Source organism: Miniopterus schreibersii (assembly GCF_964146895.1).
Source record: "Miniopterus schreibersii genome assembly, chromosome: 17".
Lineage (NCBI taxonomy): Eukaryota > Metazoa > Chordata > Mammalia > Chiroptera > Miniopteridae > Miniopterus > Miniopterus schreibersii.
The window spans coordinates 31,605,975-31,633,668 of NC_138117.1; the positions used below are offsets into that span (position 1 = coordinate 31,605,975).

General features: G+C 40.3%; 1 long non-coding RNA gene across 1 annotated transcript; it reads right to left on the minus strand.

Annotated features, from left to right (window-relative positions):
- Positions 1-1,379: 1,379 nt before the first annotated feature.
- On the minus strand, positions 1,380-26,624 carry LOC308547102. Its single transcript, XR_013997446.1, has 4 exons — positions 26,333-26,624; positions 10,563-10,661; positions 9,918-10,053; positions 1,380-3,692 (listed from the first exon to the last, which is right to left on the minus strand). It is a non-coding gene; the product is annotated as an uncharacterized lncRNA (long non-coding RNA).
- Positions 26,625-27,694: the final 1,070 nt, after the last annotated feature.

The following is a 27,694-nucleotide window of genomic DNA, read 5'->3' on the forward strand; positions in this document are numbered from 1 at the left end:
CAAATCTTCTGGGGACAAAATCACCCTCATTTGAGAACCCCTTTTCTGGAGCACGTGCAAGGAGTCATCAGCCCGATGCTTGGAGCTGGCACATAGCTTCCACTTCATTCTATTGGCCAGAACCAGTTACATGGACTGAGTCAAGAGGAAGGGTGGCCACTTGTGGCAACATGACATGGGAAGGGGTATGATTACAGGAAGGTAGGAAGGCCTGGGATATTAAAACAATAAATCTACCTCAATAGTTATGAGTTCAAGACCTTTGTTCTGATAAAGACCTTCTTCTAAAGCTGAAATAATATTTTTTATTATTTGTGATCTTAATAGAACAAGCTCTCAGGACTTAGATCCTGTTGCTATGACTACTTCCCCTTTGGTGTGATTATTTGCAGTGCCTCTTAGACATAATAGGTATCACATAAATAAAATAACATGTTATCTTTATGCTTTATATACTAGGTTTCTCCAGTATGACTCAAAAGCAATCCTATCTAAAAATTCTTTATACTGTAATGTTAAGTTCTATAAATGATAATAGTTATTTCTCACCTAAATAGGTATATTCGCACATAACCATGTACATATACAGAGCAACATAGAATACTGCTTGATGTTAAAATAATACAAGTGCAACACTTATGCTCTCTGAATGAGAATTATATGCATGTGAGGTACACATTAAATAACAATTTAAGATCTAATTATTTTCAATTGAGAAAACAGGTTGCAGATGTTGGTAAATATTTTTAAAAGAGAAACAACTATGATTGTTTAGGGGTAAAAGCACATGGAAACTAATTCTGTCTTTTACATTTAGGTAACTTTGAGCAAAATCATTTAATCTGTCTGAGATTTGGTTCATTCAACCACCTCGTATATTAGGCTGGATTGTATGAAGTCATCAATATCCAACTGCTGCTTCTTGCCCTCAAAGAGCAATTTCATGTGATTCAATACAACAGATAATGGCAGCCTCATGATGACTTTGAGTGGGTTCAAAGAGTCAATATTAGTTGATTTTGAGTCAAACTAAGACATAAACAATGGTAAATATTGGGAGAAATACAGAAATCCATGACACTAAATCAGGACACTCTAGACAAAGCACCGCAGCGTCTTCCAGGAAGCATCTGCTCCTTTTCAATAACTTTGATTAAATTCCAAATGACAAAAACAAGATCACACAAAAATTAGAGAGTTTCCAAAAATAGTTGAAGGTGGTAAAAAGACAAAAAGAATAAAAGAAAAGAAAATTTTCTTTAAAAATAGAACAAAGAATAGCACAAAAGCTTACAAATGAAGTCAGGGTCTGTTCTTCTGAAAGGTTCCTGTAGGGGGAAGGATGACTCTTTTTTATTTTGTTTCATTTTTATTTTTTTGGATTCTCTAAAGCAATTAAACCTTTCTCTGGAAATGAAACACAGCTAAAGCGTTTTCTTTTGAAGCTAGATACAAAACTGAGTCATGCTTAGAGGCAAGCTTCCTCAAAAGAGAATTTAGAAAGAATGAGGTAATAATGAGACAACATGAGCACAAGTTTTCATTAAACTCCTTCTTAATTATAAGAGGAGACGGCTCCACTGTGACTCAGGTGGCCACAGCGTGTTATGTTGTTATACTCACTTTTGAAAGAGTACAAAATAAATAGCATTTTTCTTTAAAAAGTAGTAAAAAAAAAAAAAAAAAAGCCAGCAACAACACTGTAATACTTAGATTAGTGGTTCCAAAACCCAATTAATCGTGAGAATTACTTGGGATGCTTTCTTAACATAAAAAATAAAGCACAGCCCTGGCCAACATGGCTGAGTGGTTAGAGCATCGGCTCACACACCAAAGGGTCCTGGGTTCAATTTCCGATTAAAGGCACGTACCTGGGTTGCATGTCTGATTCCCACCCCCACCCTGGTGGGTAGTGTGGGAGGCAACCAAAGTGTCTCTGTCACATAGATGTTTCTCTCTCTCTCTATCTCTCTTGCCCTCCCCCCTCCCTTCCACTCTCTCTAAAAATCAGTGGAAAAAATATCCTCACTCCTCTTGTGAGGACTTAAAAACATAAAGCCCATAGGGCCTGTCCCAGTTGACAAAATTAAAATCTCTGGGCTTCAGGTTCAAGAATTTGATTTCTTTTTCAGAATATCCACAATGCATTTTAATCAATTAAGTTCAGAAAAGGCTCAGTTAAACCTTCTGTCCTGTTCTTTTTCATTTATTTTAACTGACCTTATTTCCACACGCCAGAGGCCAAGTCCTTTTCCAGAGTCTCTTGCCTGCTCTCGCTGCGGTGGTGAACAGGTGAAACCTAATGACTCCTCTGTGTTCTGAGGATCTGACATTAGGTTAATAACTATTAATCTCAGGCTGCCAAAGCAAAAGACAAGAAAGTGGGTGGTATACACAACAGAATTGATCTTCTGAAAGCTCTGGAGGCTGGAAGTCTGAGATCCAGGGCAGCCTGGTTGGTTTCTGGGGTGGACTGTCTTCCTGACTCCCATCTTCTCGCTGTGTCCTCACATGGTCTTTTCTCTGTGCGCAGAGAGAGGGAGATACAGAGAGATGGAGAGAGAGTGCTCTTTGGTGTCTCTTCTCATAAAACCACCAATCTTCTGAGAGTAGAGTCTCACCCTTATGATCTCATTTAACCTTAATTGCTTCCTGAGAGGCCTCATCTCCAAATGTAGCCACACTGGGGGTTAGGACTTCAACATAGGAATTTGGGGGGACACAAACATTCCAGCCATAATAATAACCAATTACTTCACTTAGAAGAATTAAGCTTGTTGGTTTCAAGATCTGTTAAATTACCACTTACGATGGAGAGGAATATCTTAAAATGAACTGTGTTTACATCATTTGTCTAAAATGCACAAGTCTCCAGAACATTGTACAATGCCTAACACATTCAATAAGTTGTTGTATATTAAATAAATTTATTTTCTTTAAAGGACCAAGGAGAATACTTATGATGTCCTTCCCTGAAACACTGGGGCTGGGTCTCTGGCCTCATGGGCAGAAGATGGGATTAATGTGTTACTTATAAAGAAATCTGAAGAGCCCTGGTTCAGCTGGTTGGGCCTCTTCCCAAGAAAGTTTGCCCGTTAGATTCCTGGTCAGGGCACATGCCCAGGTTGTGGGTTGGATCCCCGGTAGGGGGCTTGTAAGAGACAGTTGATTGATGTTTTGCTGTCACATCAGCTTTTCTCTCTCTCTCTCTTCCTTCCTCTCTCTCAAAAAAATTCAATAAAACATTTAAAATAAAAATAAATAAATCTGCAGAAAGGACATGTGGAGATGCATATGTATTTGAAGAAATCTCCATTTACAAAGACTAGTTTTTTTTACAAGTAATTTGCCAACACAAGTTATTGAATTTTTATTTTTAAGAAAGAAAAGCTAAAATCAAAAGATTTGCTGGATTTAAGCCATTCATGCTGTCTTCCTGATTAATTCCAGATCAGATTAGATTAAAAAAATCAGGTTCTGGTAGATTAAAAAAAAAAAAAAATTCTCAACGTTGGCCACCGCAATTTCTAGGACTTTACTTGAAGAAAATATTCAGACATGAGATCAAAGAGACAGGTAAAGGATATTCATCAAAGAGCAATGTCCTCCATCGTTTCATTTTCCTTTGCTCAGCTCCTCACTGAGTGTCGGTTGTTCTCAGAATTGGGTTCCTTGTCCTCTTGCCCTGTGGGCTTTAAAAACAGAAAAATAAAATTTCTGCTGAAAAACCTGTTCACGTTTTCTGTAGCTACATTATGCTTCCCTGAAATGTTGACTTACAAAAACATGATGGCAAAGGGCTAGTCAAAAGACATTCTATAAAACCACCACACAGGAAGTGAGATCATCAGGAGCTTAGAAAAGTCAACACCTTTCTGAAGAAAGAAATCAGGTGGAGTCTGAGACAGAGGAGGAAGTCCAGTGTAGATGCTCCAGGGGGCAGCTCCGCTGAGCTCCCAGCCGACTGCCAGCATCAGTTATTACCTGATGAGTGAGTTATTTCCACTGCCCAACCCAGCTGAGCCTTCAGCTGAAACCTACTGTAATAGCATTAGAGCCCCCAAGTGAAGGTTGCCCCACCAGGTCTTTCCAAAAACCCCAATTTATAAAATCCTGAGCAAAATTAAAAGATTGTTTTTAAGGAAGTAAGCTTGGGGATAATTTCTTATATAACTATAGTAACTGAGAAAAAGAGCACCCAAGTTCCTGTTAATAGGAGTCCCATAAAGAAAGAAGAGAAAAAACAGAAAATAAAATTATTTTTAAAATTAGGACAGGAATATGATAAAAGTCACCAGTTTTCAAGGGGAAAAAGTCATTGCTATATTGAGCAGACCCACTGAATGCTAAGCAAGTTAAATGAAAATAGATGTGAAATATATATATAGTGAAATTTCAGGACATCAATATTTCCACCCCTGTTTCAATCAGCAACACTGCCAGGAGCTAGGAGGCAGAGTCAGGTGGTTACTTCCAACCCCTTCTACCAAGAATGAACTGGTTAATTTTTTAAATATTCTATGGTGTAGATGCACACACTCACATATCAGAATACTAGGCATTCATGAAAAGTTATGATTTAAGTCCTCTGGCCATTTTTCAATTGGATTGTTTGTCTTCTTTTTGTTGAGTTGAGTGAGTACTTTATAAATAGACACGTTTCCAAAGAGAACACACAAATGGCCAAGAGACATGAAAAAAATGCTCAGTCACTAATCATCAGAGGGATGCAAATTAAAATGACAATGAGGTACCATCTCACGCATGTCAGAATGGCTCCATCAACAAATCAACAAACAACAAGTGCTGGCGAGGGTGTGGAGAAAGGGGAACCCTAGTGCACTGCTGGTGGGAATGCAGACTGGGGCAGCCACTATGGAAAGCAGTATGGACGTTCCTCAAAAAATTAAGTACGGAACTATCATTTGACCCAGTGATCCCACTTCTAGTATTATATCTTAAGAAGCCTAAAACACCAATTGGAAAGAATCTATGTACCCCTATGTTCATAGCAGCATTATTTATAATAGTTAAGATCTGTAAACAGCCCAAGTGCCCATCAGTAGATGAGTGGATAAAAAAGCTGTGGGACATTTACACCAGGGAATACTACACAGCTATAAAATAGGAGGATCTTGCCCTTTGAGACAGCAGTGAGGGACCTGGAGAGTATTATGCTAAGAGAAATAAGCCAATCAGAGAAAGACAAATATCACGTGATCTCACTTATATGTAGAATCTAATGAACAAAATAACTGATGAATAAAATAGATCCAGAAACATGGAAGCATGCAACAGACTGATGGTTCTCAGAAGGGAAGGGAAAGGGGAAGAGATTAACCAAAGAATTTATATGAATTTATATGATATATGCATGACCCATGGACACAGGCAATAGTGTGGTGAAGGCCTGGGGTTGGGCGGAAGTGAGGAGGAGGGGTCAATGGGAAAAAAGGGCACATCAGCAATACTTTCAACAATAAAGACTTTTTTTAAATTATGATTTAGCTCTATATTTCCTGACATAAAAAAATGGTCACAAAGTATTATTGAGAGAAAAAAGCAGATTACAGAAGAGGTTATGAGAAAGTTGTTGGAGAGTTTGCAAAAGAAACATCAAAATTTGTTAGTTCAGGTAATAAAATAAAGAACAGATAAGCTTGGCAGTAAAATTAAACAGCAGTGATTAGGCATGTGCCAATTTCTAGACTAGCAGTGACAAGAAAACAGTGATAAGAGAACTGGCCCTGACGAGTAAATCAAGGCCCTCCCTTACAACTGCTTGTTAGAAACAAACATTAATTAGCTTAATTCTTCACTCTAGTCAGCCATTCATTGAGAAGGCTATATTCATTTCTCCTAACATGCAAATGCAAGGTTTTTTTATAGCTTTTTACTACCTTGAGTCAGAGATTAAATTGTTGATAATGCAAAGTTTTTTGTTCTCTCATTTATGCCATTGCATTGAGTCTTACTCGTGATAGTATGTGTATAGTGCCCACCAGAATTTAAGTAAAACAAAGGAAACAGAACAGAAAGTAAAGGTTAACAAAGCCACTGCAGATCAGGTATAAGGTATAATTTAAAATACTGCACACTGTCTGAAGTTGGAGAATTGTGTCAAAGTATGAGTATTGACCTCCTAACCTTACCTTCTTATCAATTTCTGCAGAAACTCTCCTAACCAACCACCATTTAATTAATTTTTCATATTAACTAAAACTTTCCATTTCTTATGTAAAACCTAAATGCAGATAGATGCTCACAGCACACTAAACACTCTCCAATCCTCAGCTACCGTTTAGTGTGCCTGAATGCTTCCTCTTGCTGTTGAATTGTATACTTATTAAGAGTTTATTGTATTTACTTTCAAACCATTTGTCTGTTATAATTGTATTATGATTACATGACTCAAGGAAATATTATAGATATTCATGAAATACGACTACAAAAATAAAGGGGGAAATCTAGAAGGATCCTGCTCTGAGGTTGACTGCGCTCAATTTTCAGAGAAATAGTAACTGGATATTAGGTAACGAGTTATGGGGTTTATTTATTTTAAAAAGATGGCACAGACCTGTAACCACTGAATCCTTATTCATAGAAAATGCCTATGAAAATATAGGCAAATACACTTACCCTCCTGTATTTTAAGTTTAAGACAAAGGTTTTAGCCCTGGCCGGGTAACTCAGTTGGTTAGAGCATCATCCCGATAGGCCAAGGTTTCGGGTTCAATCCCTGGTCAGGGCACACACAAGGAGCAACCAAGGAATGCATAAATAAGTGAAACAAATTGATTTCTCTCACTCTCCTCCTCTCTCTCTCTCTCTCTAAAATCAGTCAGTCAACAAAAAAGACAAATGTTTTACTTGTGTGTTATCACTCCGATGTCTAGGTTACGCTGGAGTAACAATCTCCAAATTCCAGTCATTTCAAACAATACGTTTATTACACATACTCTGTATCCACTACAACATGCCTTGAAGAAAGGGACTTTAAATATTTTTGGATTTCTCTAATGAACACCTGCGTTGAGTTTATTCAACTGCAAAATCACAGAGAACACAGTCTACACAAGGCTACCCTCATTTCTAACACTGATTGAAGCTGTTTAAAAAACTTTGTATATAATACAAAATAATAAATGTATAATAAGTCCCAAAGTAGAGCATTAATTAAGTCAGCATTTTAATATCAAAATTGCTGTTTTGACAACTATAGGCTCACTTCTCAATTTATTAAGATAGTATCCCCAGCCATTGTGTCCTCACATAACAAAGTCCAAATTAAAAAAAATAAAGACATATGCTGTGTCTTAAGTATCTTTTTAGGAATGGAGGTAACTTTCCCAAGAAACTTCTTCTCCCCTGTGATTGCTCAGAATTTCAAGCCATGTCCAATCTAGCAAAGACAATGAAACTACACATTGGCTTAAAGTACTTCTTTCACTGCCTGAAATATATGAACCCCTCAATACCTGAATAAAATTGGAGTCCTGATAACCAGGAAGATGACTGTAAATGAGTTTTGGGAGAACTATACCATCAGGGCCTGACACAATCATTGAGCAGCTACCTAGTCAGAATTACTGCATCAGCTCCTTGGTAGGGCTAAAATAATTCCTTATTACTAACAAAAGATATATGAATTTTTAAAACTCTGTGGGTGGGTGGGAATGTTGGGGTAGAACAGCTTTTGAAAATTCTGTATTTGTTCAAAATTATTTTTAGTGGAATATAATAAATTTTAAGTCCCTTTTTTTTCACACTCCAAAGACAAATCAGTGCTTAAACTATTTGTATAACCTCCTGATGTCTAATATTAACTGGAATTATGCAATGTTTTAAAATATAAAGATGCATTAACCTGAGGTAGGTGAAAATGCAACCAATGAAAATTCACTTCTGGAATATCCTTTTGCCTACTAAAAGCATTTAGCAGGCCAAAGGTCATAGTCAGGACAAACACAAAGAGGGTAGAGAGAATCTGATGAGCATTTTTTGGAGGGTATACTGAAAACTACACCAGTTCTCCATGAGAAAATCTGGAGAAAAAGACAAGCAGATATGTTAGACAAATTTTTAGAAAGCAAATACATAAATTCCAAAATTGAAGTGTCTTAGAATTACTAACGACAAAGATGAATGTACTGTCAAATCTGGGACTATTTCCATGTTTCAGCCCAAATCCTAGATTATAAACCAGCAAATCTGTAATCCAGCCCCATCTTAGACACCAACAAGCAGAAGGTAAGATAACAAAGTCTCCAGGCTAAGTCAGGTGGGCAGAAACAGGCAGGTGGTATCTCACCAACTTCTGGGGAAGAGGGTCACTCCCATCACGTCTTTCATTCCCTCGATGGGACAAACAGCTTGGAAGATCCGGAAACCATTAGGTGACAAGAGGACCTAAAAAGGCCAATGTCAACACTTCTTGCATTAACAGGTATGGAAATGGGAGCAGGCCCTCCTGACTCCTCCCGGAGGCAGGGGCTGGAGAACAGGAAGATGTACTCCATGCCTCGTTTTGACCGCAGGAACCCAAATAAGTGTGTTTCTCCTCTTCTGTACTTTCACTTCTTCAAATATAAACTGCTTTTTTAATTCCCCAAATGAAGCTGTTGATTTGGACTGGATATAGCTGGGCAGCTGCTCTGACCCTACATTTTTCTTCACACTGCGTTCTTCATGCTATTGGATCGAGCACCTGTCTTTGCAGAGCCCTGAGACTGGCACAGGGCTTAGGCAGCAGGTGGAGGTGAGCGGGTAATACACCATGTCTGTCTTTGGGGAGCTTGAAATAAAGCAAAAGGATGATTTCAGTTTCTGCCACTAGAATGCCTGAATATCTCTAGTTTGACTTCAGATGGACCTTGAATGTGATGAGGCGCTTCATCACTTCCTTTGTCCAAATAAGCATACATCATTCCTGGGGCTGGCATAGGAGAGATGGGCTTTTCAGGCTTATTGCTACTTTATTCTTCTTTTTGAAAAGGAGCTTCAAAGAACCATAGCATTTCCAAATTTAAGAAGTTTGCACCCGAATGCATTGGGTTAACATGGCCTTCAAAGGCAGAAGTACTTCCATTTGGTTTTTTACCTCCACACAGCACTCTGAAGCTGCCCTGAGGACAGGAACCAGCGACTCCTGGCTGATCGGAGCTCGAAACCATCTGCTTCCCCAGCTCTCCAAGTTATTACACCCTCAAGACACTTTCTAGTTTTCTGGTCAAAGGGGACAAATTCTTCTTTATATTCCAACATTCCTCCCACACAGTCCACATGCTTTCATAACACCTTCTGTCTAATGCAGACATTATTAAAACGGCTCATCAAGCGGGGTGGGAAAAGGGATTTGGTGCCTGTCTTACAGGAGTGTGGGCATTAATTCCATCCCCTGCCTCAATGGCAGACATGGTGCCCCTCCATGCTTCACCCTACACCAACCATCTTTTTTTTTTTTTTAATATATCTTTATTGATTTCAGAGACAGGAAAGGAGAGGGAGAGAGAGAGATATAGAAACATCAATGATGAGAGAGTCATTGATCAAGCCCGCAACCCGGGCATGTGCCCTGACTGGGAATCGAACCCCTATCGCCTGGATCCTAGGTCAATGCTTAACTGCTGAGCCACGCCCGGCCGGGCACACACCAACCATCTTGAGTTCACTGCTGCAGAAGAGACCTCTACCTTTCATCCACTCTCCCTTCCTCCTCCTCAAACATTTTCCCTCCTCATGTATATGTGCTTACGACAATATGTGCTCAAATTATTCCTTGACTCTCACTCATTTTTTAAAGAACGTGCCATGTAGTATACTGCATGGACCTTTATTACTAAACAACAAACACCTAAAAAAATGCTAAGTACTCTACTAGACTGAATGGAACTCTGTGTAATAAAGAATTAACATACCTTATGTGGGAACTCAGGGTTGAATTGTCTGATACTGGCATTCCCCAGAGGTCACATCCCCAATGGTCACAGATTGTTATAAGTGACAATCAAGAGAACTCTGAGTGGAATACTCATCTAGCCAGCTCTGCTCCAGCTATGTAAAAAAAAAAGTAAAAAAGTAAATAAATGCAAATCATCCTCTCTTCTGGGAGACTATAAAGAATGGAATGTTTCAGTTACATGCATCTTCAGCATTAAATTCATCCTAAACAAAAGCTCAATGCTCTAAATAAATCCACTGTAGTAATAAAACTCTGACTACTCACAGGAACCCCATTATAATTTTTTACGTTTATTCTGTCAAGAGAGCTAGAGATGGCGGGAACCCCCCATTCACTTGTGCATTTGACAATTTCTATAATGTTGTGAAAGATGCTTTTCGTTGCTTTAGAAAATGAAAAAGAAGAGTGTCCTCCTGAAAATGATATATACTTTAGGGCCTACTGTGTGTCATGCAGTTTATATATATATAAACATATATATAAAGACCCAAGATGGTGTCTTTTTTCTTGCAAAAGAGAAATATTTGCTATATTACACATATTGCCCTTATAGTAATCTTACTTAATCTTTATAAGAAGCCTGAGTGGTAGATATGCATACCTTATGCATAGGACCCAGAAGCTCAGCAACCCAAGGTCACGCAGCCAGGAGTGGTAGAACGACTGGTCTAAGTAGTCCAAAGCCCACGTGCTTTCCACCCTATCATGGAAGAAGACAAGATCCTGATGAAATCTATCTGGTGGAGATCAGTCAAACATGTGCTCTTCCAAAGTCATCACTAGAATGTTGGCCAATGCCAGAGGTGAGGCAGACTCTGGGTGTGATCGAAAGAGTTTAACTCTCTGCCACATGCAGCTGAGTTAGAAACAAACAAGCAAGAAAAGGAAGAAAAACCCTCAAAACAGGGAGTCAGTTAACTTCTAACAGCACTAAGAATGGGTTACTGTGACTACACGTCAAGCTGTATGATACCACATATTTACAAGAAGTTGCCTAAATTTCATGTGACAGGAGGAACATTGCCCTTACTAGGTGCACTTAGATATGACCCAAGATGGTGTCTTTTTTTTTGCAAAAGAGAAGGTCAGCAGCCTCTGCAGTGTCCTGAGTGTTCATCTCCAATATGTTGGATGAAGTAGGAGTGTAAAGATCTGTAAATTATCTTCTCCAAGTGACAGGCAGGAAAGCTAGCTTACTCTATTTTTCTGCTGACATAGAATGACCATCAGCAACAAATGTCAAGTAGTAGAAGCAACTCCAGAAGAAAGATATTGTACAACACAGTTACTGCTAAAACCCTAAGAAGAGCAACCACAATCGATGCATGCAGATAATTAAAGCATTCTTTTGAATCATCCTTAACGACAACAAAACACAGCCTCTCCAAATTAGTGAACCACCAGGTGCAGTCCAACCAATGGAACCCACTGGCAGCCTCAATAACTATTTCATTTCTTAAGCCTTTGTAGAAAAAGCTGCTTTGGAGGAGAGGAAGGAGAGAAATGCTCCATCAATTTCCTTTAAAGACCATTGCTGCTTATAAAATTACAAATCAGTCTTTCGTGTTGCTTAAGAGCCTAAAACAATGGAAGTAGATGGGAGAAAATATTCTTTCAAATGCACACTTCTATTGTTGACTTAAAACAACAGATCATTAAAGCAATCGGAACCAGTGCTATTTTCCCCAAATACACAAAAACATCAGAGCTAATCAACTGTCATATTGTCAAGCTCAATCATCCACAGGCTTATCCTCACTACTTTAGCAATTTTCTTCCTCTGCTGTTATTTCAAACATTTACTTTCAAGTTAAATAAGGAATAAATTTATTTTGAAGGGTGTTGAATGTATGAGCCTTTTAACAAAAGGACATTTGCAAAAGGAGAAAAAATCATGTGTCATGATAGAGGTAAAGTAACTCACAATCTCTTACCAATTTAGAATTCTTAGAAAAATAAGAGTTTTAAATTAAAATCTCAGTAACATAGTTCAGATTAGAAGGGCCTTTGTTACATTTCAAGTTCATTTGTCTTCTCAACCATCCCAAAAGATTAAAGTCCAGTGTAAATTCACCTTACATTGTAGTCTTCTTCTGTAAAAGGAATAAAATAAAGCACTCAAGTTAATTTAAAAAACATGACAATCTCAACATCATGAAACATAAACAAGAACTAACAGCAGGATGTGTATGGCAAAACAAAAAGCTTCGAAGACAAAAAGCCAACACAAGGGTGGGAATTCGTCTTCTCACAGGACCAGACATTAATTAGTTTTACTGATTTCAATGCCTCTCTGGAAATATCTAAGATCTGGGTTGAAATATCTCTGTGCTATTTAACCATTAAAAGAGATGTTCTTCTTTTTCTTTTCAGGCTTCCACTGATTCTGACTTACACAGACTTGGTGAATAAAAGATGTTGCCAAAGGATATTTTTTTTTAATATATAAAGTTTTCTGAAATGCCCAATATCTAGCAAGCTGGAGAGCTGAGAAATCTGCCTCGGTATTTAGCAAACATAAAACATATGGTCTATGAGGTTTTTTTCACACATTTTGAAACAAAATCTTTTAAAGAAAGCAGCTTAAATAAACTCTAAAACCCTTTATAAGTCAACCAGAAATTTATGAAAAATAATCCACAGGCAGCTGGCTTCAGATATCAGAATAAATTTTCCGTTGAAGAGTTTGATCAGACATAACTTAATCTCTCATTAAACTTTTCAATCCTGGTTAAATTTGGACAAACTTACAGACATGGAATCAAAAATTTACTTTCAGTTTCAAACTGGCTTCAAATACTGTTAGATTTAAAATTCATAGTAAAATTTGTATAGCAGATATATCTGGTTTCTGTTGCTGTATGACAAATTACCACAAATTCAGTAGCTTCTAACAGCATCTGTTTATTATCTCACAGTTTCAGAAGACTGTGAATGGTCATAATTGGTTCTGCTCATAAATGGTCATAATCAGGTTCTCCCCAGACTAAAATCCAGGTGGCAAATGAAGCTGTGTTCTCATCTGGAGCTCAGAATCCTCTTCCAAACTCATTCGAGTTTTGGCCAGCATTCTGTTCCTTGTGGTGTGGTAGGACTGAGGTTCCTGTTTCCTTGTTGGCCATAAATTGGGGACTATTCTCAACTCCTTGAGGCCACCTGTTCTTCCCTGTCACATGGCCCTCTCCACCACATGGCCCTTTGCTCTTTCAAGGGCAGCATAAGAACATCCCTCACTTTCAATCTCTTTACCTCTTTTAAGAATTTACTTAGTTAGATCAGGTCCTGGAGATCAGGGCGTTAGAAATGAAAGTTTCAATCCTCTAATTACCTGGTTGGTTCCCCTGGCATCCAGCCCCATCCTTGGGTGCTGTCCAAAAATCACCTTATTAATATAACAAAAGGCACCTTTATCACACTCAGCACTTAAATTCTATGGGTTTTTGGGAGCTGTGAGCCAGGAACTGTGGACTAAGACCAAATATATATAAGAAATATATTTTGATCATCTGAATGACCACATATATTTTTTTCTCATAAATCACAATATTGCAGCCCCTAAGAGTACAGATTTGTCCCTGGTTTAGACTAGAGAAAGAAGCTGAAACAAAACTCTCAGTTACTGTATGAAAGTGAAAAATGAATTGTATTGATGTTGGCACTCATCAGCAGGAGATTCGAGGTGGAGGTTAATGGAGTGGGAGGGGATTTTGAAATCCTTTCTCATATTTACCAGCTGTGTCACAAACAAAGGCAACACTTGGGGGAGTTTAGCCAAATGCTTGTTATGTTTGATGTTTCTCATTGTGTGTTCTTTTCCACATCTCAGTTATCTATTTGCCCGAGCTATTTTTTTTTTCCTTGCTGAGGTTGCCAAACTCTATGTGTGTGGCACTAGGTAAGTTGGCCTGTCGCACGCTGGGTTAGCCTGAAGCATATCAGTTCAATGGGGAAACGGGCTTTTCTTATACTTCCCAGCTAGAGCCCATTAATGCTTATGGGTGGAGCAGGGATGGGGAGATATATACATTGTTCATGGTCATCTATTCTGGAGACTAAACCTATGGTGATAGGTGTCAACAAGCCATAATGCAGACTGTTGTAAGGTTTCTTAAGTAAGAGTACAGGCAGGGAGAATTTTGAAAGTTACTCTTTGAGATGGAATCAGTAGACCCAAATTTACTGAAGTTGGAGGGAAGGTTTTACATCTGCCATTGCAGAGCACGACGATTTAGGGCAGGGTCGAAAGAGAGGCCAAAAACTAGCACATGGACAAGAATTCAAAACACAAAATTTATATTGTATATATATATATGTATATGTATATACATATATATATATATAATTTTATGCATATAAAATCTGTAACTATATCAGACTCAAATCAATAAAAAGAGATCTGAGATTTATAGTCTTTCACTCTTGAAATTCTGACCTCATGAATGGCAAGAATCACTGGAGCTGGATGACATACATACGGGAACTCATTTAACTCTTTCATAAACTTTTCTGTTACTTCAAAATTTTCCATAATATCAAAATGTCACTTAAGAAAAGCAATTGATACTTTTCTATAAAACTAGGTGTTTTATTTTCATAGCACTGAATATTTACATAATTTAAGCAGAAAAGGAACGTATTGCTTATAAATTCTGATTCCTAGTTGGACCTTTTAAAAACAAAGAGAAGTTTCTAGAATGTTGTTACTACCCAGTTATTCAAACTGTATTTTGATCATAGTTATAAACTTTCTGAAGTAATTTTACTTCTCTTCCATGCAATACATTAGGGACTTCAACACTTTTGTTTTATTAAAATGCAAAATAACTATGGCATCCTCCTCTTTTAGAAAATTCAATTACACTGGAAATCAACTGCAGATTATTGCCCCTGAGCTAACATGATTCAGTGAGCTATAAATGTATGCAGATTATCATGGAAGAAAACAGACACAGTAATAATGGCAGCTGCAATTTGCTCATCACTTTCGGGCTTACAAATCACTTACAAATCTGCAAGTATATATGACTCAAAGCAATAAAAAAAGATGAGATTTATAGTCTTTTACTCTTGAAATTCTGACCTCATGGGTGGCAAAAGTAATTGGAGCTGGATGACATGTAATGTAATCTTACTTTCTCCATCCAATGGTCTATATCTGCCCCCACCCCTGTCCTCTTGACCTCCCAGACAAGAGGATTTCACCGGTTATTACTAGAATCAGGAAAAACTATTTAAATGTTGTTTATTGGTAAAGCATATTTACAAGTTTATACCTTTTTTGCCCCTATACTATATAATTCATATGAAGAGTGTGTGTGTGACTTAGATACCCTGACCCTCAAACTCTCCTTTCCCACCTTTCAAACAATAGAGACAAAGTTCATAGTACAAACAACTGGTGTCTGGGTCCCCTGTAATAGCAGGGACATTTCTATCTTAACCTCTCCCACCTGGGACTCCTTTAGTGCTTGACCACAGGAGGCAGGTAACACTCCACACATTTGTAGACTCCTTTCTGGTTTCTCACCTTGAAAGGCATCTGGAGGAGCTATAGTGAGTCAAACTATAATGAGCAAAAATGTGTCTGTAGGATTGTGAATTCCATTTTTACACTCTCTCCTTACACTCTTAAGAAGACCCTTCAAGTTTCCTAATGCTCTTTCTTGGCCTATGAGTTATAATAAATTATCAGGCATTTTAATATTGCAAAAAAATTAAAACAAATGGAAAATCTCCCATATTTCACTGATTGATTGAATGGCTTAATCTGCTAAATGATACTTCATCAGATTAATTTTGAGAGACAACCCATTTATTGCTATATAAGAAAAGTCTTCTGTCCCCAATGTTCTACTTAATTATTGACTACATTAAATTCAAGATGATTGGGAACAAGAAATAGATTTGCAAATATTGGAGGCTTTTCCATACAATTAGGAATCATATTTGATGGTACCATAAAAAGGGTCCCCTCCATGAGCCAAATGACCCCATGACATACATTAGAAGAAATTCCAGAAGCTTAAAAGTTTATTTTTCCCTGAAAATTGTGCAAGTGAGCGCAACACCCAAAACAGCTAGTACTTTAAGGTGAGGGTGATAATTAACAGAACAAGCTTATGAAAGAATAAAAACCATGAAAATGAATCCAGTTCACCTTGAGAAAAGACCCTGAGTGACAAGTTAATATGGTTGCTAAGGAAACATCAATTGCTTACAAAAGAGGATTAATGGTGAGAAGGAACTAGACTCAAATAACAGACTGTTCTCATGTTTCCATTGTTCGGGCACGATAACAAATAGAAGAGGGCCTGCCAATTGCATCTGCAATATCCAAGCAATGCCACACGTAATTATATAATACGTATAACAGATGTAGCTTCCCATTAGAAAGACAAAAAAGCACCAAATATGTACCCGAAAATGCACTGGCTTAAATGTCCACAAAATGCGTGTTGAAGGGATCCAGAAAATAAGCCACATACCCAATGTATATGAAATGAAGATAAGTCTAATTAAACAGAAGTTTGTCTAATGAAATTCTAACAGCCTGAAGAAATGGGCTTTTATTTTTCTCATTTTTCTTCTTATATTTTGGGACATTAGAAATTTTCATTAAGGAATGTCATTTAACGGTGCAATTTAGATGGAAAAATGAAAGGCTAATGCTTTCTTTGCACCCTGGCTCCTTTAAAACACAAAGCAATAAAAATTCTGACTTGTAGGATTACTGGCCCACAAAACATCTTAGTCTTTGGCAGAGAGGGTGGCTGAAAGGTTCCTAGATACTAGAATGAACAGGAAACCTTTTTTATCTGGAAGAGTGACTCAATGCCCACCATCAGCCTGTCTTGGGAGGGATGGTTATGGAATGGGTTTTACCATCTCTCTGGGGTTGTTGGCTGGTTGGCATCTGCTGCCTGGTGGCCCATGAGGAGATGAGAGAGACAGCGGGCTCCTGACCTTGAGCTCCAACAGAGGTTTGAATAACATTTTGAAGAGATATCCAGTAAGCATCCAAAAAGAGTACAACATAGGGCCAAAGTCATAAACTTATTTATAACTCATGCCCTTCAACCTACACAAAAGCGTCAGAAGATACAGCTCCTCCTTCAGGGCCTTAGAGAAACCCCCACATGGGAATTTTCTTGCTTCCGTACCCATCTCCCCAGCAGCCCATTCCCCTCCCCAGTGACACTTTCATCTTCTCCCCCATCGCCCCCACTCCCACCCTCCCCAACGAGAAGGAAGGCTGCTGCGGTCTTTATCCCTTCTTGCCTGCTGCGCACTCTGCCACCTCAGACTTCGTTCTGCCCAATCGCAGGGTTTCCTCCGACTCTGAGAGATGAGGCCTCACATCACTGTGCTCGGGACTGTTGCTTCCTGCCTGCCCCGCCTGAGGTGCAGAGCGCTCTATCTCGCATAAAGGAGCAAGGGCTCTGCTGAGCTATCAGATCACACATAGTACAGTCACCTCACCAAGTGGATGTGTGGGACTCCCAGTGCCTCCCGGTGGAGGGGGGAGAGTGCTGGTTAACGTGGTCTTGCACACAGATCCCCTTGTCTGGGGCCTAAGGTCCAGTTCTCAGAAATGCTGAGACACATCCACAGAGTTGCTCAACCCATGATTATTTATATCAACTAGGTTTCTGTCTAACCATCCTGGCTGAGTTATTAGCAATGTTACACATTTTGGTCATAAAAAGAACGGGACTGCAGATGACCAACAAATGGACAGAATGCTTGTAGTTCCATTATTGACAGTAAGTTAATTATAAAGGTAACTGATATATGAAAAGATGCTCAGCTTCACTAACTGTGAGGGAAACAAGCATTCAAACCACAATGAGGTGCCACCTCACACCTGTTAGAAAGGCTGTCATCAATAAGACAAGAGGTAACGAGAGTGAGAGAGAACCTCTGTACACAGCTGGTGGGAATATAACCTGGTACAGCCACTATGGAAAGCAGTTAGGAATTCCTCAAAAAATTAGGAGTAGAGCTACCATATGACCCCAAAATCCCTCTTTTGGGTATCTAACCAAAAAAAATTTGAAAACATTTATTCGTAAAACTATGCTCACTGCAGCATTACTCACAGTGGCCAAGAAATGGAAAAAAACAAAGTGTCCTGTGATAGGGGACTGGATAAAGATGTGGGACACGTACACCATGGAACACGACTCATCCATCAGAAAGGATGAAACACTGCCATTTGTGACAACGTGCACGAATCATGAGACTCTCATGCTAAGAAAAATAAGTCAGGAAAAGTCAAGAACCATATGATCTCACTCATATGTAGGATATAAAACTGAAAGCAACAAATGAACCGACAAGACAAACAAACAAAAACTCATAAACACAGGCAACAGCCTGGCGGTGACCAGAGAGAGGGGGTGGGGGCGGTAGAAAAAGGGGAAAAGGGGGTCAAAGACACAGTGACAGAGGAGACTTGACTTTGGGTGGTGAACACACAATGCAATATACAGATGATGTATCATAGAATTGTACACTTGAAACCTGTACAATTTTATTAACCAGTGTCAGCCCAATAAATTTAATAAAACCTAAAAAGGAAAAGAAATATTTTCAACTGCATAAACTTACAAATCTAAAAGAAAGCAGCTGTAGTCTAATCAGCTGTTTCACCCCCAAATATTTATTCATTCATTCAACAAATATTTAATGGACAGTAATTGCACACTAAGGGTGGGTAGCAGGGACCAAGAGCAAACGGAAGTCAGAGCATCCTATCCCAGGTCGATGAGTCTGTCCCCTTCTCTCCCACCCCCAAGCCCTGGCTCCCTAAAGGGAGAAACTCGTCACGGGAGCCTGAGTCAGCACGGAGCAGAGAAGTGCTGAGCTGGCTTCCTCGCTCCCACGAAGGCATGTGGGGCAACAGCTCTGCTCCCTCCCACGCCCTCCCCGGGGCCCGCCATCGATCGCTCTAAATTGTTCTGAGCGGGGCTGTGGTTTTGGTTCAGAGACAAGCATCGACCTTAGACACAAACCAACCGAGGGTGATTTCCCCTGTGACCGTGCGTGGTGTGTGGAAGGCTGTCCACGGGCCTTCTCCACCGAGAGCGTGGCCACAACACATGGCAAATCTCAGGGGAGGGGAACGAGGGCCTCCCGTGGAGGACTTTCTTCCACAATAAAAACAACAGCACCTGGGAACAGGGGGGTAGCACCCAAGGTGGACAGTGCTTCTCGCTGTCATCACAATAATTACTCCTGCTGCCCTGAGTATAGAAATGACCCCCTGCTCTGCTCTCTGCTGACCTCTGACAAACAGTGGCCAAGAGCAAGGGCTCTATGTGACAGCATGGGCCCAGACAAAGGAAAATAGCTTTCAAAAAGCAAATATTCTCATCCCCCCAGAGAATAAGGCATTGCTCCCAAATGCCCTGAGGTCCACACCAACGCTTCTGGAAGAAGCCTGTATTAGACTCAGCACAATCATACAAAAAAAGTTTCCACCCTGCAGGGAAATGCCTGGGAAGCCAACAGGTACACGTCTTCAACAAGAAAAGCTGTGGCCACGCTTCCACTTTCTCCCCTCTCTTCATCTAAATTCTGAAATCTTCTTCATCTTCCCTTTCCCCCATCCCTTTCTTTTCTATACACATTTGCTATTTGCTAAGCTCTAAACATTTTGCACCCTTACCTCCAGAATAACTTGGGCCTCAGAAAAGAAGGTAAGTGGGTTTGGGGGCTGATGGAAGCTCTGATACCTGCAGAATTCTGTGAGAAACAGGTGTCCTCTGAGGGTGACGGTGTCCTCAGACACATCCCAGGATGTGGTTCTGTCTGCTTTGTCTCTGATTCCAATGGCAAGAAATGGAGAAAAGAGACACTGGTGGGCAATTGGGGAAAGAAGGCAGCACACTGGAGGAAGTGGCTCCACGTTGGATAACCCAGTGTCCTGGGTAGGAGAGAGAAGAGGGGAGACAATCCCTTCCTCCTCTAAGTATACTCATCCCCAATCCCACAGGCATATTGACAAAGCTACCACGATGAGCACAAACTGGAGCCAAAAATTTGATCATGAAGAAATGTAACTATACTTTTAAAAACTCAGTTCATACTTTGAGTCTTCACTAAGATTACACAAATTTTGGAGAGATGACATAGTGCCCAGCTTGGATGCGTGGCCTGGGAGGCCAGGCATCAGGTAAGAGCTGATTCCCGTTAGATCGTGGCCAACAGTCTACCTGTTAGGCATCATCCATGCTTCCTGGCTGCAGGGGCTCTTAGGTCTAGCTCATCCTCAGCTGTCGCTAGTTCTCTGAATAATATTCCATTATAGACATATATATATATAATAACATTTTCTTTATCCATTCATCTGTCAGTGCACACTCGGATGCTTCCATGCCTCGGCCAGGGTGAATAATGCTGCAGGGAATGTAAGAATGCAAATAATTCTTCAAGATCCTGATTGCAATTCTTTTGCAGGTATACTCAGAAGTAGGATTGCTGCATCATAAGGTAGCTCTATTTTTTTTTAATTTTTCAAGGACACTCCATACTGTCTTCCATAGTTGCTGTGCCATTTTTCTTGGATATGACACCAAGAGCACAGAAACAAAACTAAACAAGTGGGACTATTATCAAAATAAAGAGCTTCTGCACAGAAACAAAAGCAATCAACCTACAGAATGGGAGAAAATATTTGCAAGTCATATATCTGATAAGGGGTTAATTCCCAAAATATACAAGAAGCTCCAACCCAGTAAGAAAAAGCACAAATAACTAGATAAGAAGGTTCCATCATTTTTTAAAAAACTAAGACCATCGCTATGCTGTAGGAGAGGTCTTTCTGCCCTTCTGTTTTCATTTTGCTTAATGACCGTCCTGGGTAAAGTGAGAAACAAGGAAGGAAGGGGTCACACGAAAAACAGTAAATGTTCTAGGCAAAAGGAATTCTATTATTTTTCAGATTTTTATATTCACATTCAATATTTTGGGGGGAAATTATCTCACATATTTTAGATTTTCTGTTCCTTCAGAACCTAAAAGTCCTCCATTCCAGATGAAAGAAAAAAAATTGAGAGAGAATGGATCCTTCCAGAGAGAGCCTTAATCTGAATATTTTTCCAGAAAGAGAGAAGACTGAGCCCGAGGGAGAAAAGTGTCTCCTGGCAAAGACCAAATTTATAGCCCATTCCTACTGCAGAGCTCTAATTATGCTATCACAGTCTTGCCCCTGATATTTCGGAGAGAACTGATCTAATTCTACCAACCTCCCTGAAGCTCACTACCAATTGACTCACCTTTTGAAATTTCTCCTACATGTCTCCCCTCCTTTATTTGCTATCCCTATATTTAGAGAACCTTGTTTGTTTTACCCATTTTAAAGACACTCGAAAACAAAATCTGTTCTGGAATAAATTGTTCCCAAAACGGGACATCTAGAAGTCATACTATATAATCTGGAAGATACACAGATATGTAAAAGGGGACCAAAATAGCTGCTTTTAAGAGGCAGTGAGTCACTTTTGCAGCATGTGCTGCTTCCCCCAGTGTGGGGACCTTCCCGTCAGGTAGCTGCTACCGTCTAGGCCTCCGCGGACGGAGTCATGTGGCAGAGCCGTAGCTGGGGCCACACAGAGAACCTTTCTGCTAAACCCGCATTGTGTCACTTCATCTTCTCCTCATTTCTCTACAGCTCAAAGTGTTTAATTTGCACTTTTCAACTATTAGGAACCCAATTATACCTCAATTTCAACTTTGGGAAATTGTCACCTTGAAATGTCATTTGAAATGATCTGGAGAGTCAAGGATGTCATCAGTGACTGCAATCAGAACCTATTCAAGCATAAATAACTATTTTAGTGCAAAAATAACTTTAATAATCACTTATGAAAATCAAATTAAATGTTTACTTTCCACTTAATCCCAAACTTCCAGTAATGTATACTTTTTGGTGCAATTTCTTACACTTTTGTTAATACGATATGTTAAACATTCCGGAAGCTCCAGTTCTCTTTGCTTTTCAAGGTGTTTATTATTCATATCCCTCCTTTTCTTCCTATCTACTCATTTATCTGTGTGAAAAATGCTTTGACATAAAATATATTATTGCAAAAGAAAAACCTTTGCATGATTCATGATTCTCCAGCGGCCATGGAAGGCGAGTGCTCCACTGTTACACTGCATTCCTCTTATATTCACTCAGTGCCTAGGAAACCCCCAAATTACATTTCTTAATTCTAAAGTATCAGAGTTTCTGTCTCCATGAAAATTTCATAAATGCAGACTGAGTTATAGCATTAATATAATAGACTTGAGAAAATTAATAAATTAGACCATGGAGTCGTAAGTTGCCAAAAAAAAAAAAATGATGCAATTTGCCTCTTTTCTTTCTGCTGGTTTTGGAAGCTATTTGCTTCCATCTCGTCCATGTAGACTTCTTCCAGCTATGGCCAGTGTTCTGGGTGGACCCCTGGAGCCTGAATATTTCCTTTCCCAGTAGGAGAAACATCTCTTGGCTCTCAGTGTCTGGCACTGTCATTCACATGACCCCAAATCACTTTTCTTCGTACCCTGATCATTGATAAATAAAACCTATGGCTTTCCCCATGTTCTTCATCCCTGAATACTATTATCTAAAAAATGTCATGCACTGGGCATCCAGAATCAGAAACCGTGACTGATGTTGCAGTCTCCAAGCACATTTGGTTCACTCGTTTCTTCATGATGTTAGATCTTCTAGAAGGGGAGAGTGTGGCGTGGGGATGAGAGCATGATGCCCTAGAGGGCTCTGGGTTTAAATCCAGCCTCAGCCTGTCTGTGTGACCTTGAGCAAGTTCCCTGCCTTTCTGCATCTCATCTGTGTACTAACCATGATTAAATGAGATGGGACAGGAAAACCGTCCAGCACATAGCAGATACATGGGTCACAATGCGGTGTTCTGATGCCTTCAGAGTGTACTTTATGAGAATGTTTACGTAGTGTGTATGGTCTTTGCTCTCATCACCCACAACCAGTGTTTTGCTCAATTACCCATGTCCCAGAAGGCCCTCCCCTCTTTGTGCGAACACAGTTGTAAATCCTCTGAAAGACTTTCTCGTGGATTCTAAATCCACCTCTGGCAAGGACATGTGTCCAAAACAACTAAAGAATAAAATAAGTGAGAGAGAAGCAGGTGTGTCTCATTTGGACCCCTGCGATTTCACTTTATGGAGGTGGCTGAATGACAACACAGAGAGGCCAGCGCTACTAAAGGAATTTGTTACTTACATCTCTCGAGAGAAGGGGACACTCCATACAGGGCCACTTGAGCAGCACCAGGGTCAGTGTGCTGTGGGTCAGGGAGCAGGAGCAGGAGCCAGGGGAAAGCCCTGGCCACAGCCTTTATTGGGGTTTCCACTGGAAGGCAAGGCAGGCCAGGGGAACAAGTTAGGACTGGCCAGTGCGCATACCGTGGTAGATGTTATGCTACAGGAGCAGTCTCTAGCCACCTGGCACCTGATTCTGGTGTGATTTAGGACAGGGGAAATATTGGCTAGGTGTGTAAATTAATAGCAGGGATCGTTGGGAGTGCTAACTCAGGGTTGGTGGTCCGCATGTGAAAAGCATGCTCCTTGCTAAGCTCTTTGCCATCTCTAAGAATTGCCCCTGGGAGGGGCAGTCTCTCCCCAGCCAGTATGATCAATTTTTGAGATGTCAAAACATCATAAGATAATGAAAATAAAAAATATGATTAATACAACAGGGAAAAGAGAGAGGAAATCATTTGCATGAAGTTAGAAGGAAACATTTCAAAAATAGGGAAGGATTAAGGTGACTTTTTACAGAGAAATGCAGTATATTTTAGTCATGAGGCTCTTTGTTAACATAATGAAAACACTAAGTATTTTTGATGAATCTCTCATCAGTGGCTCCGAGCGACTTTATCCATAGCAACTCTTTGTCTGCAAGTACTTTATATAAATATGGGGCTGAAACGAACACCCCTTGCTGTTCTTGGTCACGTTTGCTTCCCTGGGAGTAGTGGGCAAATTCCATTACCTAAGTCAGGGCTGAGTCAGGTGTAAGAAGCATACACCTTCCCTTTTGTCTCCACACCTACATCCACATGTCTGCTTCGGAACAAGCCAGGCCCCAGAGCAGCATTGTCTCTTCACCTATGTGCCCATCATTCATTCTCCCAGGGCCTAATTTCTGCTAGAAACTGCCACGCCCAGAGCTTTGCACATGTGTAAAACCAGGCCACCCTTCTAGGAGCTCCTGGTCACTGAAACCAATTCATATGATACAACGGGATTAGTAAAGTCTGTCTGAGTAACTAGTAGATCAGCAAAAGTAGATTAGTAGTATGTGGATAAATAAAAATTCATTCAGTGCTGTGTGATAGAGCAGTGGTCCCCAGCACCTGACTGAGGCCCTCAGACTCAGGATCCAGCCTGACCATGCAGAGCATTTTGATTTCCAGTAAAAGCTCCATCTAACAGTTGACTGTTATGCTGACTTTCTTTGCCAAATATTTCTCGCAAAGACCTTACGAGGAGGCATGGCTGTGTCCTGGGACTGAATTCAGATATTTGGGGGCTTCCTTGGTCATCAAAGGGCATTGTGATGTCATTTCAATCCTAACACAAACCTATGTTGAATTGTTCAAAAGGACAACAGGTGGAATTTTTACCTGAAATTCACGAGAAGGAAACTCTGGCAGACTTGCTGCCCCTGTGAGCAGCCAGTTTTCCTAAACCATTGGGTTTTACTCAGGGATTCCGCTCCTAAGTAGAATTCAAACAATTTCCTGAAACATGACTATTAACTCAGTACTTCTCCTTCTTGGAAAGGAGCAAAGAAAAGAATTGGGTCAGTAATTTGATAGATTTTTTCACCCCAGAACCTACAGGATGTTCCATTTCGGATTTTACTTTAAGCAGACATGTTACTTGAGAAGCATTCAGTCCGCATTCCAGACTGAACGGTGTCCGTGGGCTCCCTGCTCACCCGTTGTAAGCGGCACCCACCCGCCACCCCCCGAGCCAGGCCGGGCGCTGGTTCCTTCCCACGGCCCCTGCTCTGAGTACCTGCTTAGCTCTGCTCTCCACTCCGCTCTTATGTCCCTTGGCTGAGCCAGGCTGGCCCATTTCATTGAATCAGAGCCGTTGTGCTTCTTGCAAACGATTCTTGTTTCTCCCCTCTCCAGCGACTCACCACTCAACCCTTAAGCCATCAGTCATGATCTTCATCGTTCTAGGTACATTCGTTGTCACCTGTACAGCCCTGAAGTACAGGGGCAAACAGAGGTCGCTGCACGTGCCCTTCCCGTAACGTCCACCACAAAATGCCACGTGTGCTGCTGGAGGGGCCTGTGCATGAGACCCTCCATGTGGGGAAAGGAAAGTCACTTTGGTCACTACTTAGAGAACTTCACAAAGTCTTTGGAGGCAACTTCTTCCTTCCACCTGACCCATTGCCTGGGGGGAGGCAAGGGAAGGAATTTAACCAAGACAGCTGGTACCCATTTTTTCACTGGGGACTTTCTTACTTCTGTGCACTCCTTGTGTTGTAAAAGACGAGCTCTGCCTTTTCTCGCTTCCACCCCAGAAACTGAAGAAACGTGTGAGACTCAGGGCATTGGCAGGTGACCGTACATGTACCCTGTTTACTCAGATCCTGGCGGTTGGCTTATGGTTGATATTTACTAGCAAGGTGGGGCTGTTATTAGTGCTAGTGAGAAAAAAGGAAAGAGATTCTGAATCTAACAGGAATAGAGGTCAAATGAAAGGCAAATGCATAGTACGTACAAGCCAAAGGTGAACATCATCTATGATCTTAAGCAGAGTTTCAGAATTTGCGTGGCTCCTGACTCAAAGGGTCACAGGAAAGCAACTTACATTCCCTGTCTGAGACCCAGCAGCCTGTCCCCTAGAAATATCTGGGTCAGTAATATTAGCTGAGAACAAAATCATGGTGAGAACATGAGAGTGGTCGTGAATAAACTAGACATTTTCCCCTCTTTTTCTTCAAATTATATAAACGTCCAGCCACTATGAGATTTACATATTTCATCTGGATTAGACAATAATTGGTTCTCTGCATTTTTACAACATGATGGATTTTACTTCCAAATATCTGTAACTGTTAGGAGGAATCAAAAAAATGGTCTCTTAAGGAATACAGTGTGCCATGGAAAAAAGATGATGCAGGCATATACAAGTACGAAGAAAAAGAATAAATTGAAATATTTTCTTTTTCAACAAAATGACTAAGGATGTGGGTCTCAAGCAATTTTCCATTTAAATTTATCATCTTTAAAAAACACATTTTCTAGATCTTTGGGCTCAAAAAGAATTGCTGTTGCTACATATTAAGATTTTGTGACAAAAATAATGAAAACCACATACGTGTAAATATTTAAGGCTGCAGCTGTTGGTGGCAGAGATGTCCATATTTACCATGAATCTTAGATTCAAATTCTCCCGATTCATTTGTCCTGGAAAGGATGTCCGACTTCAGGTAACGGTGAACTCCCAGGGCGGCTAACAGAGATTTCTGCCCACGCCCACCCTCGGCTGCATCGGCCTAGCCTGAGCCTTCCTGCTGCAGATAAGGCCGGGCTGCCCTGTGGGCCGCTCCTGAAACCGCTCCGCTGTCCCGCAGCCTCCTGCCTGCACCTTGCAGCCAGGGCGGTTGCTAAGCAGCGAGCAGTGCTTCTGTGCTGGGAGACTGGCTGTGTTTCAAGAGCTCTTTACTTAATGATAAAGAGGCTTGATAAGCAATACTGGTTGCACTTTTTTTTTTTTTTAATCTGCCCAGTGCCCTTTACATAGTGAGCATTTTAGCCACAGCACATCATTGGTGTCAGGATCATGATGTACATGAGATTTGCAGAGTTATTTCTCTCATCACCCTGTCCAACACCCCCAGGTTACAGATGAAGAAACTGAGGCTCAGAGAACTGAAGGGACATAGCTAATTTCTGGAAAATAAATTTCTTATATTCCTCAGAACACAAACTCTGAGTACAAACCCCACTGTAAGAAAATCATCATGGAGAGTGAGGGCAAGTGGCGAAGGGATAAAGGCCCTCTCGAGTACACAAGCCCTAAAAAGCTCTTCCTTTTTTCCCCTGGAATTAGATCAAGGAATGGATGAACGTCAGGAGTTCAGAAAAATGCAGACAACACAAATGCATGCAAATTCAAGTGCACAGGTTCTCTGAAGTTCATCTATAAATACTCTGGGTTAAGAATCCTTATTCTAGCCCAGCCAGTGTAGCTCAGAAGTTGAGCATTGACTATAATCCAGGAGATAGCAGTTCGATTCCAAGTCAGGGCACATGCCTGGGTTGTGGGCTCGATCCCCAGTAGGGGGCGTGCAGGAGGCAACCAATCAATGACTCATCATTGATGTTTCTATCTCTCTCTCTCCCTCTCCCTTCCTCTCTCTGAAATCAATAAAGACATAATCTAAAAAAAAAACAACAACAAAAAACACAAAACACAGAATCCCTATCTTAAATAGCTTGATGTCAAAATAAATCCACTATATTTGGAAAGAATCATTGCTTAGTTCTTGTGGATATTCATTGAGTGCTTACTATGTTCTGGGTGATTTCTAGGAGCTTTACATGTATTCAGTCCTCTTAAAAATTCTGTATGTAGTTACTATTATAATCTTCTTTATACAGATGAGGAAAATGAAACACAGAGACATTAAGTAACTTGCCCAAGGTCACAGGCCAACAAGTGGCAGTGGCAAGGTGG